Genomic DNA, 11,003 nt, shown 5'->3' on the forward strand with positions numbered 1-11,003 from the left:
GCGCACGTTTCAAGGACCGGCACTTTGGCTGTGCGTAAAATGTATGATTGTCTTTCAAGATAGCGTTAGCACTTTGAGGGGGATTGAAACACTTTTTATTCGCCGCGGTTTTTGCTTGGCCCTAGACTGTTGAACCTTAGGTCGTGGGGTCGATCCTGATGGCAGTAGCCGCATTTCGATTTAGGTGAAATGAAAAAAAGAATGCCCCTGTGCTGTGCGATGTCAGCTCACGTTAAGAAATTCTAGGTGGTCTAAATTGATCCGAAACCCTCCAATACGATCAGTGCCCATTTTCCGCATCTGAATTCAAACCCCACTATAAAGAAAGCACTGTCTCAGGTTGCAGTTACCAACGAAAGTTAATTTCCGGCCGTCAGGATCTAATTTTTAAATGAGTATGTGAAGATTTTTTTTTTTTACGATACCGATAGCGTTTCTGGCTACCCAGAGTATAGGATCTCGCATTTCGATCACTCTGCTGTTTGAAAATTGGTTTCTGAGGAAAACAAGTGACGCAATAATTGTCTCAGTTATTACGATGTTTATCTACGCTTTCGAACGCAGATTTGTTTTGCTCATAGCAAGATTCCTTTACTAGTGCTAGGGGAACTGATGCATTTTAAACTGGGTAGTTTTCCTTTGTATTGAGGCGTATACTTGGGCAAGTATATTTTTCCTGATCTTTTTACATTCATGTGATATTCACTGTTGGACCGAGTTCGCATGCTTGTTTTTGTACTCCTGTCATAGTGATAATGGGAAATTGGTATCCGCAGGTGGCACATCTGTCTTCCAGTCCGAGTCAATGGCATGGATTTTGTGGCCACCAGATGAAGTCAAAAGCTGTGTTGTAAGTTGTTACTGCATTGTGCTTTGTTCTTGTGGTTGCCATGAAATGTTCTCTTACTTTCATTGCTCTTTTCCTTAATGCTACTGCTTGGAGCAGTTTGGATAGCTCTGGCCTGATATGTTTACATGTTTATATGAGTAATATTAGTTGGCTGTCAGAATGGGCCGGTTACAGGCCATTTGAAGTTTTACATTCAATATTGCTCGTCTTTTAACCGTTGCATTCTATGCATGAAGTGCGAAATGTCTGCTTGTTTTTGGCTGCATTATGTGATACTATTTGACTACGAATATTAACATTATGATGCATGTGTGTTAACTTAAATATGTGTTTTTATGCCACTCATCGCAGGTCACAGATGTAAAAGAAAAAGTGCACACATGAGAACTGGTTTCATTACTGCTGCCTTGTTTTTGCTAAGCATGGAGAGCTGAGCTAATTGGTTCTGGGTAGAATTATGAGACATTCCAGTGTACAAAAACACATGAACGAAGAGAGTAGACTCCATAGACCCCATACTTCAACTGAGGTTGATTCCACAACATGAGCTTTTTACATGCAAAGTGGTACTAGTGACCCCTGTGGCTGAAAAGTGTTTCCTCGACCAGGTAACAATTATTCAAGGTTGCAAAAACAAAAACATAGGCGTAAGGTTAGCTTGTCACTCAAGTTGAATGCATTGGCGTGACTAAACATTGCCTACCTGGCTGACCCAACACACATTTGCGTTGAGATAATCTATTTATTTTTCTGCCTGCCTGCTCCAGTCGCCTTACTTCGGCATTGACGCTGTCACGACTCTGTGACAGCATCAATGCGCAAGTAAGGAGACTGGAGCAGGCAGTTTTCACAGGAGAAATTGTAGCCTTAGTGGTAGAAAGCCATGTTCGAGAGATGAAGTGTGCTGGGCAGCGCAAGCCGGAAGACAACGCACATTCGGAACAGTGACCTGTCATTGTGCCCTATTGCCATCAGGTGTCACACCGCCTCAAGAAGGCTAGTGACAAACACGATGTACATGTCGTATTTTCAGCTTGGGAAAGCTGGGATGCATGTGCCACCTGATAAATGACGTTACGAAAAAGCCTGCCTACAAAACTAAGCACACCAAACCCCTCGTTAAACATGAGGTTGACATGGTGTACAGCATCCTCCTTGCCTGTGGCAAACATTACATTAGACAGACGAGGCTTGCATCAATGAACGCTTGCTTGAACATTGCAGGACAGCTGATTGATTAAGTGGCAGAGGTCATTTAGCTGAGCACATTCGCCTTTGCTCGCACAAGCGAGCATGCAAGGCGTTTTTGAAAGAAACACTTGTCTTGTGCAAGTTTAGCACTTGAAAGGGCTGGGAAATTTTTTAAGCCTTTTGTATCTCTGCTGAAAAAGAGAATTACGTCAGCAGCCCTTCTGCAGCGCTCCAGAAAAAGAAATAGGTTATCTGGAGGCAAATATGTTTGTTGGGTCAGCCAGGTAGGTGATGCATAGGCGTGCCGATGTGTTTAATGTGAGTGGCAAGATACCTTTACCCCTATGTTTTTTTGTGTTTTGGTTTTTGCCGTCCTGAATAATTGTTATCTGGTGGCGGAAATACTTTTCAGCCCCAGGGATCACTAGTAGTACCCCTTTGCACAGAAAAAGCCTGTGTTGTGGAATAAACCTCAGTTGAAATATGGTGTCCATGGAGTCTACTCTCTTCATCCGTGTGATTTTGTGTGCCGGAATGATGTCTCGTAATTCTCCCTTGTTTTCAGTGAATAAGGAGGGCTTCTGGTGTCTCTTTTTTTGTATGTGATGGTTATAACAAAGTGGCTACCCATAAACTGTCATTTTGGGCTTAATTGAAGGATCCTTGGGAATTTGTTTGACAGCATATTCCATGGGCACTTTCTTGAGAAAAATCAGTTATTTGTTACCCATTTCACTGCATTAACCATTGCTTCTCATCATGTCTCGAAAGTCATTGATAAGCACAAGCTTTCGAGTACCTGAGGGCTGTGTGAGAAGCCTTCTGACATACTTTAAACTACTGAGGATATCTGAAGACAGATTTTACCAATAATTGTTAGCCAATCCAAACCTCTTGGTTCTATCCCTGACAACCTGAAGCTGACCTGTCAATAATTAAGGCTGGAAACCGTTCTGATCCCCAAACTGTTCTCCTATTTTATTGATGTGCATTTTGCATGAACTGTTAGAGCACGAAATGAGTCCGCATATTACTTGCCACCATAATTCAAACTAATATTTCTATACCAGTCATCACGGCTCCCATTCTCTTTACTAATGTGCAATCCAACTTTTTGAATTCACAACAGATTTTCACCCAAATTTAGATTCTTTATTTTAGGCAAGTGTCATCGACATGAATTTCTCCAAAGCTTTTCATGTTTGTCATTATAACCTTTTAGCTACACTCTCATGCTTGAGCCTTCATTCTTTGATATTAGTGTAGATTCATTGCTTCCTGTTCTACGGCTGGCCTTAAAAAACTATTGTACTTCTTCTCTTATGAAGCCCAGCATATCAATATGCAAAATCATAAGGCGTCCCTCATCCTGAGTCACTTTGGGATGTTAAACCCCCATAAACCAAACCAAGCACATTACTAAAGTACATTAATATTAGCCATTCAATAACAGTCTTTGTCTTTATGTCCCAACCTTGTCTTTATGACTGCATTATTCAGAAGGATGCCCCAACTATCTCAGCTACTCTGACTGTATTGACTTTTGCAAGACGGATGAATGGTCTTGTTTGTAATTCATCGTGTCAAAACAGCGCAAAGAAGAGAAAGATGAGGAAGGAATGCGACGGTGCGAGTGCTGACTTTCAAGAAGGTTTATTGGAAAGCACATCAAAATATATACACTGTGGCGTAAAAAAAGAATGAAGAAAGGGCGCCTTGTAACATTCACTTTGGATCTGTCAAAAACAAAACGAAAGTTGAATATGAAGCATTTAAGAGCATGAACTCTTTCTTAGGGAGCGATAAAGAAGGTGTGTTAACACATTGATTGCGTTTTTTCTACAATTTCAGTGGCCTCGATCATCTCATGCACAAACTTTTCTGTGTCTGTCTAGCACAATGCAGCACAAGAAATTACGCCTCACAGCATAAAGGATGCGGCAAACGACCGCAGTCGCGACAATGAAACATCAGATTCCCCCTGCTAGCTTTGTTCAGATCGTAACGGTGGTCTTTTGACCTCTCATTGGCACCTCTGCTAGTTTCTTGCTGAAGTTGATACATTAGCCGGATGGTTCAACTTTAGATTATTACATAGTTTCTTGGCTCTGGACATTGCTATTAACAAATCAGCTGTTGTGTGACACTTGAACTCAGAATTAACTGCCTCCGTTGCCTTGGACAGAAAGACGCCTTTAGACATGACCACAAAACCACCTTCTTTATCAGCAGTTGAATGCGATAGGGCCCACCGTCTTAAACCCGTTACAGTTCAGCCTGCGGGCAAGTTCCTGGCATGGTTCAAACCACGACAGCCCATCAACCAACGCCCCCTGAAACACACCTGTCACGCTCAGGTCCAGGCACAGGAAGGCAAGACGTCAAAGTATGGCAAACAGCTCCAGAATAGTCCTCTTCGAAGGAACAATGGCAAATTTTGGCCCGTATATGCTTCAAGCAGCAGACGAGGCAGCAACTCAGTGTCGACATTGTGCACCTTGTTTTCAGACACTCGTGCCTTGGCTTCTCTGTTCCGGGCTAGTGAGCGCAAAGTGGCTGCAAAGTGGCATTCCAGATGGCTTTCACCTGGTCAACGGTGCGTGACACCGTCAACCAGCCACTCCCTGGCTTGTTTTCAGGCACAAGAGTTTGACAAGGTGCACACCTTCAGCTTGGAGTCGCTGCCTCGTCTGGTCCCTGAAGTGCTTATGGACCAAAATTTTCCGTTCCTCCGAAGAGAACTATTGTGGAGATGCTTGCCATGGTTTGACGAGTTGCCTTTTCCACGCACAGACCTGAGTGTGACAGGTGTGTTTCGGGATGTTTTGATGCAGTGTCACGGTTTGAACCCTCTTTAGGAACTTGCCCACAGGCCGAACTGTGTCGTATTTAAGAGGGTGGGCCCTCTTGCTTTCAGCTGCTGATAAACGGTGGTTTTGTGGTCGTATCGAAAGGCGCCTTTCAGTCCAAGGCCACAGATGCAGTGTATTCTGAATTTGAGTGCCACTTACTATCTGATTTGTTAAAAGCAAAGTCCAGTGCCAAGAAACATTAACAATCTAGAGTTTAACCATCAGGCTAATGCCATCAACTTCAGTAAGAAAAATTGTCCAGCTATCTTCTTTACCGCAAAGACCCATAAAGGTGACTGCTCCTTGAGGGTTGTAGTTTAAGAGAATGGAACCTGTCAGAAACAAATCGCCTTCTCTTTGCGACATAAAATTAAGTTGCTGAGCATTGATGACTCCTCTCGTGTAAGATCTGTAGAGAAAGTAACGCACTTTCTACACAATAACTCTCGCACCAGTTTCATGGGGTGCTATGTTGACATCAAGGATTTATATTACGCCATCCCTCAATCAGGATCAATAATGTGTTGAAGAATTCATTAACCTAAATGGAGCAGTGGCATTCCAAACGTCTCAGGCGTTTTGGTGAATAATTTTGTCGCACTTTTAAGCTCATACCTTCAGTCCACCTTTATTACATTTCAGAATAGCTTGTTTTTGCAAAAAAACTATTAGCGCCGCTGTTACGTGGCTTATTGCAGGATCTCCAATCCTGACGAAGCATTGTCTAAGGTGAGAGAGGAGTTCAGTCAAAGCCTCAGTCCAATTTGAATCACCACTGAAATTATAGAGGATAATATGTCATCACATTTATTGGATCTCAATCTTGGGTGGTTACACTTGTTGGGCTTACGAGCCAAGGGAAAACAAGCTACTTTTACCATTTTCTTCGGTTCAGTCTAAGCTGGTCAAGAGGTGTCACTAACCTTTGCTTCAAAAATTCCTTAATGAAATCCTGTTTGATTGCCATGACATCCAGTTTTGCGCAGCTCATATGCCGTTTGTCCTTTACTGGATATTCAGAACCTTTGTCAGTGTCTTTAGCCGATTGCTTTAAGCAGAAGTTGAAACATTCCTTTTGTGCCCCCGTCGAGACTGTAACTCCCAAAAGGAAGTTTGTACGTACCTTTCCCTACATCCACAATTGGCCGCACCGGTTAAATAGGCAGTCGAGTTGGCGTCGATATTGTTTTTCTAACCCTATGAAGTTTCAGTACCTGTAGTCAACCGAGATTATCCATCAGAGTCTCTTCGTGCACTGCACAGAAGACATAGTGTGTTCGAACGCCTTGAAATGCGGCTATGTTTACATTGGGAAAACAGGCAAGTGTGTCACTGAGAGGTTTAAAAGACCACCACGGCGATGTGAACAAAGCTTGCGGGAGAACTTTGATGATTCACTGTCGCAATTGCAATTGTTTGCCAGATCCTAAACGCTGTGAACCGGAATTCATATTCTGCATTTTGCCTGACAGACACAGAAAAGTTTGTGCGTGAGATAATCGAGGCCACTGAAATTTAAAAAAAAACCGCAATCACTGTGTTAGCACACCTTCTTTATCGCTTCCTAAGGAAGAGTTCATGCTCTTAAATGCTTCTTTGTCAGTTTTTGTTTTGTTTTACACTCATGCAATGTGGTTGACACAAGGTGCCCTTTGTTCGTTGTTTCTTTAGGCCACAGTGTATATATTTTGACGTGGTTTCCAATACACATTGGCGATAGTCAGCACTCATGCCATCATATTTATTCCTTCGTTGTCCTTGTCTTGTCTGCATTGTTTTGTCACAACGTATTGACCTTTCCCACCTCTAGGGTTAATGGTATGGAGAAACCTTAACCAGATGCAGCCCTACATACTTGGAGCATGTCACGATACATGCTGCTTGCACCACAAGGGCACTCGGGTTTATCAGGAGATGTCATGATCTGTGTGCTCTTGCCATGCTGCGCAGTTTATGTATAAAAATTTTATTGATTCCAAACTGAAGTATTCCCTAGCTCTTTCAATTTTGCACCAAACTGTTTGATGCTACGCCACCAACTCCCTTTAATCCAACAGCGACACTTGGTACAGCATATGTGTAATCAGTCATCTCATTTGACCACCAGACATCACTGCATAAAAGAGGAAATCGCTCGTTTAGGTGTGTTCCATATACTCTACAATACTTATCCACAACTTAATGTTAAATGTTGCTGCTCCGCTTCAGACCAGGATGCCATCACAACTAAATCAAGAAATTTTTCCTGTTCCCATTGAAGAATAAATCAAGTCAAAGTTTATTTCCCATCTAGCACTACAGATGGAGGAATCGTAGAAAAAAGCTGCCCTTGGGCAGCTTGACGAGTCTACAATCCTAATTATTGACAGGGAGGCAACACAAGAGTTCATACAATTTTAAAAACAAGCACATCAAGGAAGCACCGGAGAATACACGAAACAGCAATATGTATACATAATGAAACTTAAACAATGTTATGCAAAAACAAATTATGTAGTTCATGACGTGAAAAAGAAAACAAATCGAGGTCAATGTGGATATACCTATTTAGAAGAGATGGAAGTGTGTACTGAAGGCATTCCCTACCAAGATTTAGTCGAGGTGTTGGCACTGTCCATTCTTCGCCACGTCTTGTTGGATAGACTGATTCTTTTTTCCTTAGTTCTGCAAAATTTTTAAGATTTGTTACATTCTTCTTGATTTCTGTTTTAAAAGTAACACTGAGGCGATATTTATAAAGATTATGTGCTTTAATAACTCTGGAATGACAAAAGAAAGCTGCACTGGGATGTCGGAACGGTAAATTATATGCATTTCGGAGATATCTTTTTTGCATTAAATGAATACGTTCAAGGTTAGTGAATGTTGTAGTGCCCCACACCAACTGGCAATAGTTTAAATGCGAGTTGAATATTGAATTGTATACCAGCATCTTAGTTTTTGTGGGAAGTATGTATTTTAGACGGCCTATAACACCAGTGATTTGAGCTATTTTTTTCAAGATATAATTGACATGATAATCCCATGACATACTGGCAGAAAATATGACCCCAAGGCATTTAAACTGCTCAACAATTTCTACAGCCCGCGAGTTTAATATAATATTATCGTGCAGTGGGATAACTTTATTTTTCGGCCTAAATATGACAGCTTTGGTCTTACTCTCATTTATTTGCATCAGGTTAACTGCAGACCAGACCTCAAGAGCTTTCATTGTGGCATTACATTGTTTGATAAGTTCATGAACATTTTCACCCGAAAAAAATACGCTCGTATTGTCTGCATAGATGAAAAACTTTGTATTATCGCTAATGTTGACAATATCGTTTAGGTAAATATTGAAGAGTAGAGGCCCTAGCGTACTGCCTTGGGGGACACCGTAGAAGTGCGGCTTTGGTTCAGACTGTATACCATTTATCTACACCACTTGCTGTCTAAACGACAAATAAGAACTTAACAATGAGAGCGCTTTTCCTCGGATACCATAGTAGTGTAATTTATTTAGTAAGATTTTATGATTTACCAGGTCAAAAGCCTTTGAGAAGTCCACAAATACACCAATGACAATAGATTTGTTTTCAAGTTGCTTTATTATATATTCCTTTTGTTGGAGTAATGCAAGTTCAGTGGATTTGCTTTTGCAGAAGCCAAACTGAAATGGTGTTAGCAAGTTAAATTTATGGATGAAATTTGACATTCTTAGATGCAGCATTTTCTCAAATGCTTTCGAAAACACTGGCAAAATAGAGATTGGTCTGTAGTTGGCGAGGGCGTTGCGATCTCCTTTTTTGTAAAGAACAACAACTTTTGCTAATTGCATTTTTTCCGTAAAAACTGCAGTTTCTAAACAGATGTTAAAGATGTGAGCAAGTATGGGAGCAATTGTGTCAACTACATGCTTGACTGGCCGTATTTGGATATCATCAATGTCACAGCTACTGCTATTGTTAAGATTTGTTATCACCGACACTACTTCGTCTACCGTGACTGGGTGCCGAAAAATTGTTTCATCATTCTGAATTCGAACATATTTGCAAGCGTCAGATCCGGCAGCACGTGTTATAGCACGGGTAGCCAAGCTCGTTAAAAAAGTATTGAATACATTAGCCAGTTCGACGCCAGAAACTTCCTTTCCATCAATATTTAATTTTGTTAATGCAGTGCGTGAACTGTCCCGCTGCAGAAGTGTATTTAATCTCGACCATAGTACACCATTTCGAGCATTTTTAACATCTAGAAGTGACACGTGATAGGCTGTTCGTGCAGACCGCAGTTTTTTAGTCAATTTGTTCCTATATTTCTTAAATACCGCAAGGTCCTCAACCTTCCGGCTGCTCAAAAATTTTCTGTACAGCTTGTCTTTCATTTGTATTTCTCCGCGAAGCTCTGGCGTTACCCATGGCTTGCGGATTCTGCGACTTTTCGCACGTGTTACAAGAGGAAAGCAGTCGTGATATATCTGTTTAAAGCAATCGACAAACGTATTATAGGCAACATTTGCATCATGAAGTTCAGCTATCTTACTCCAATATACATTCATGAGCGCATCCCTAAAGGATTTCAATGATGATTCTGTAATAGCTTGGTATGTGATTGATGTGGACTTACTTCCTATTGTACTAGCGTTCTCAATGCAAGCAAACACAGGAAGATGGTCACTAACACAACAAGATAAAACACCAGAAAAAGCATTCAGCTGCATAGAGTTAGTAATAATTAAATCGAGAACAGAATGGCCTTCGCTTGTGACTCTACCTCACCACATTTTCATTGCATGTGGTCCCTCAAAATTATGGAAATAAGTGATATCGCTTGGAGCATTGACACTGGTTTGTTTTACCTTTTCTTTGCTGCTGTTTTTATTTTTTGCAACTGATGTATCAATGGATTGTATGCCTCTTTTCGTAGTGTATCGTCTGCGACATCTCAGCTGTGCTACTGCAGTCACCCTTCTGATGTTACCTTTATATTGTCCCTCTTATTAATACCCCACTAAAAGCCTTCAGAGGACAAAAAACGATGGCTTTTTTATTTTGCTCATTATGGCACACGTCAGGCTTATGTTTAGGGATATAGGAGAGGCCTTTGTCTTGCAGTGGTGCTAGTTATGCTGCTGATGATGGTACTTAATGACGAGCATATGATATATTGAATAAGAACCTCAAATTATTTTTATTTTTGAGTGCGAATAGCTTCAGTGGTTCTTGATTTAGGCTCACTTTATTCCTGTGGCCACAATACGGAGTTTACTTTTTTAGCACTCTAATACTGGCAAGAATAAAAACTTGTGGATCCTAATTCTTTCATTTCAATCTTTTCTGCAGAGTGCATCGCCCAGTTTTCCCAAGCCCTCATGCACCAGTGGTACATCAACAAGGCTGTTTCATGGGGCCCAGCTGCATTGACAAGTGGCTAAAGAAGAGCAAGAGGAGCATGAACACAAAATAAAACTGGCTGTAGGAGCTTCATCTATTTTGAAATTTGCTGTCTCATTGCGACAGACATAACATTGCCCCATGGCCCCTGCCCCAACATCTCCCAGTCATTCCAACATGCCCAGTCATTCCAACCTGCCCAGTCATTCCAACATGCCCCATTCATTCCAACATGCCCAGTCATTCCAACATGCCCCAGTCATTCCAACCTGCCCAGTCATTCCAACATGCCCTGTCATTCCAACATGCCCAGTCATTCCAACGCATTTTCCATTACCATAATCCACCAAGGTTTCCAGTGTTGGTTTCCAATATTTACATCATTGCCTTTTTTTCCAATAGGGTTATCACCGACACTACTTCGTCTACCGTGACTGGGTGCAGAAAAATTGTTTCATCATTCTGAATTCGAACATATTTGCAAGCGTCAGATCCGGCAGCACGTGTTATAGCACGGGTAGCCAAGCTCGTTAAAAAAGTATTGAATACATTAGCCAGTTCGACGCCAGAAACTTCCTTTCCATCAATATTTAATTTTGTTAATGCAGTGCGTGAACTGTCCCGCTGCAGAAGTGTATTTAATCTCGACCATAGTACACCATTTCGAACATTCTTAACATCTAGAAGTGACACGTGATAGGCTGTTCGTGTAGACCGCAGTTTTTTAGTCAATTT

At 41.4% G+C, this 11,003-nt stretch overlaps 1 long non-coding RNA gene across 1 annotated transcript; it reads left to right on the top strand.

Moving 5' to 3' along the window:
• Positions 1–657: 657 nt before the first annotated feature.
• On the top strand, positions 658–10,373 carry LOC149354073 (uncharacterized). The gene is made up of 2 exons (XR_016289629.1): positions 658–850; positions 10,218–10,373. It is a non-coding gene; the product is annotated as an uncharacterized LOC149354073 (long non-coding RNA).
• Positions 10,374–11,003: the final 630 nt, after the last annotated feature.

Source organism: Amblyomma mixtum, chromosome 3 (genome assembly GCF_055824585.1).
Source record: "Amblyomma mixtum isolate Tamu chromosome 3, ASM5582458v1, whole genome shotgun sequence".
Classification (NCBI taxonomy): domain Eukaryota; kingdom Metazoa; phylum Arthropoda; class Arachnida; order Ixodida; family Ixodidae; genus Amblyomma; species Amblyomma mixtum.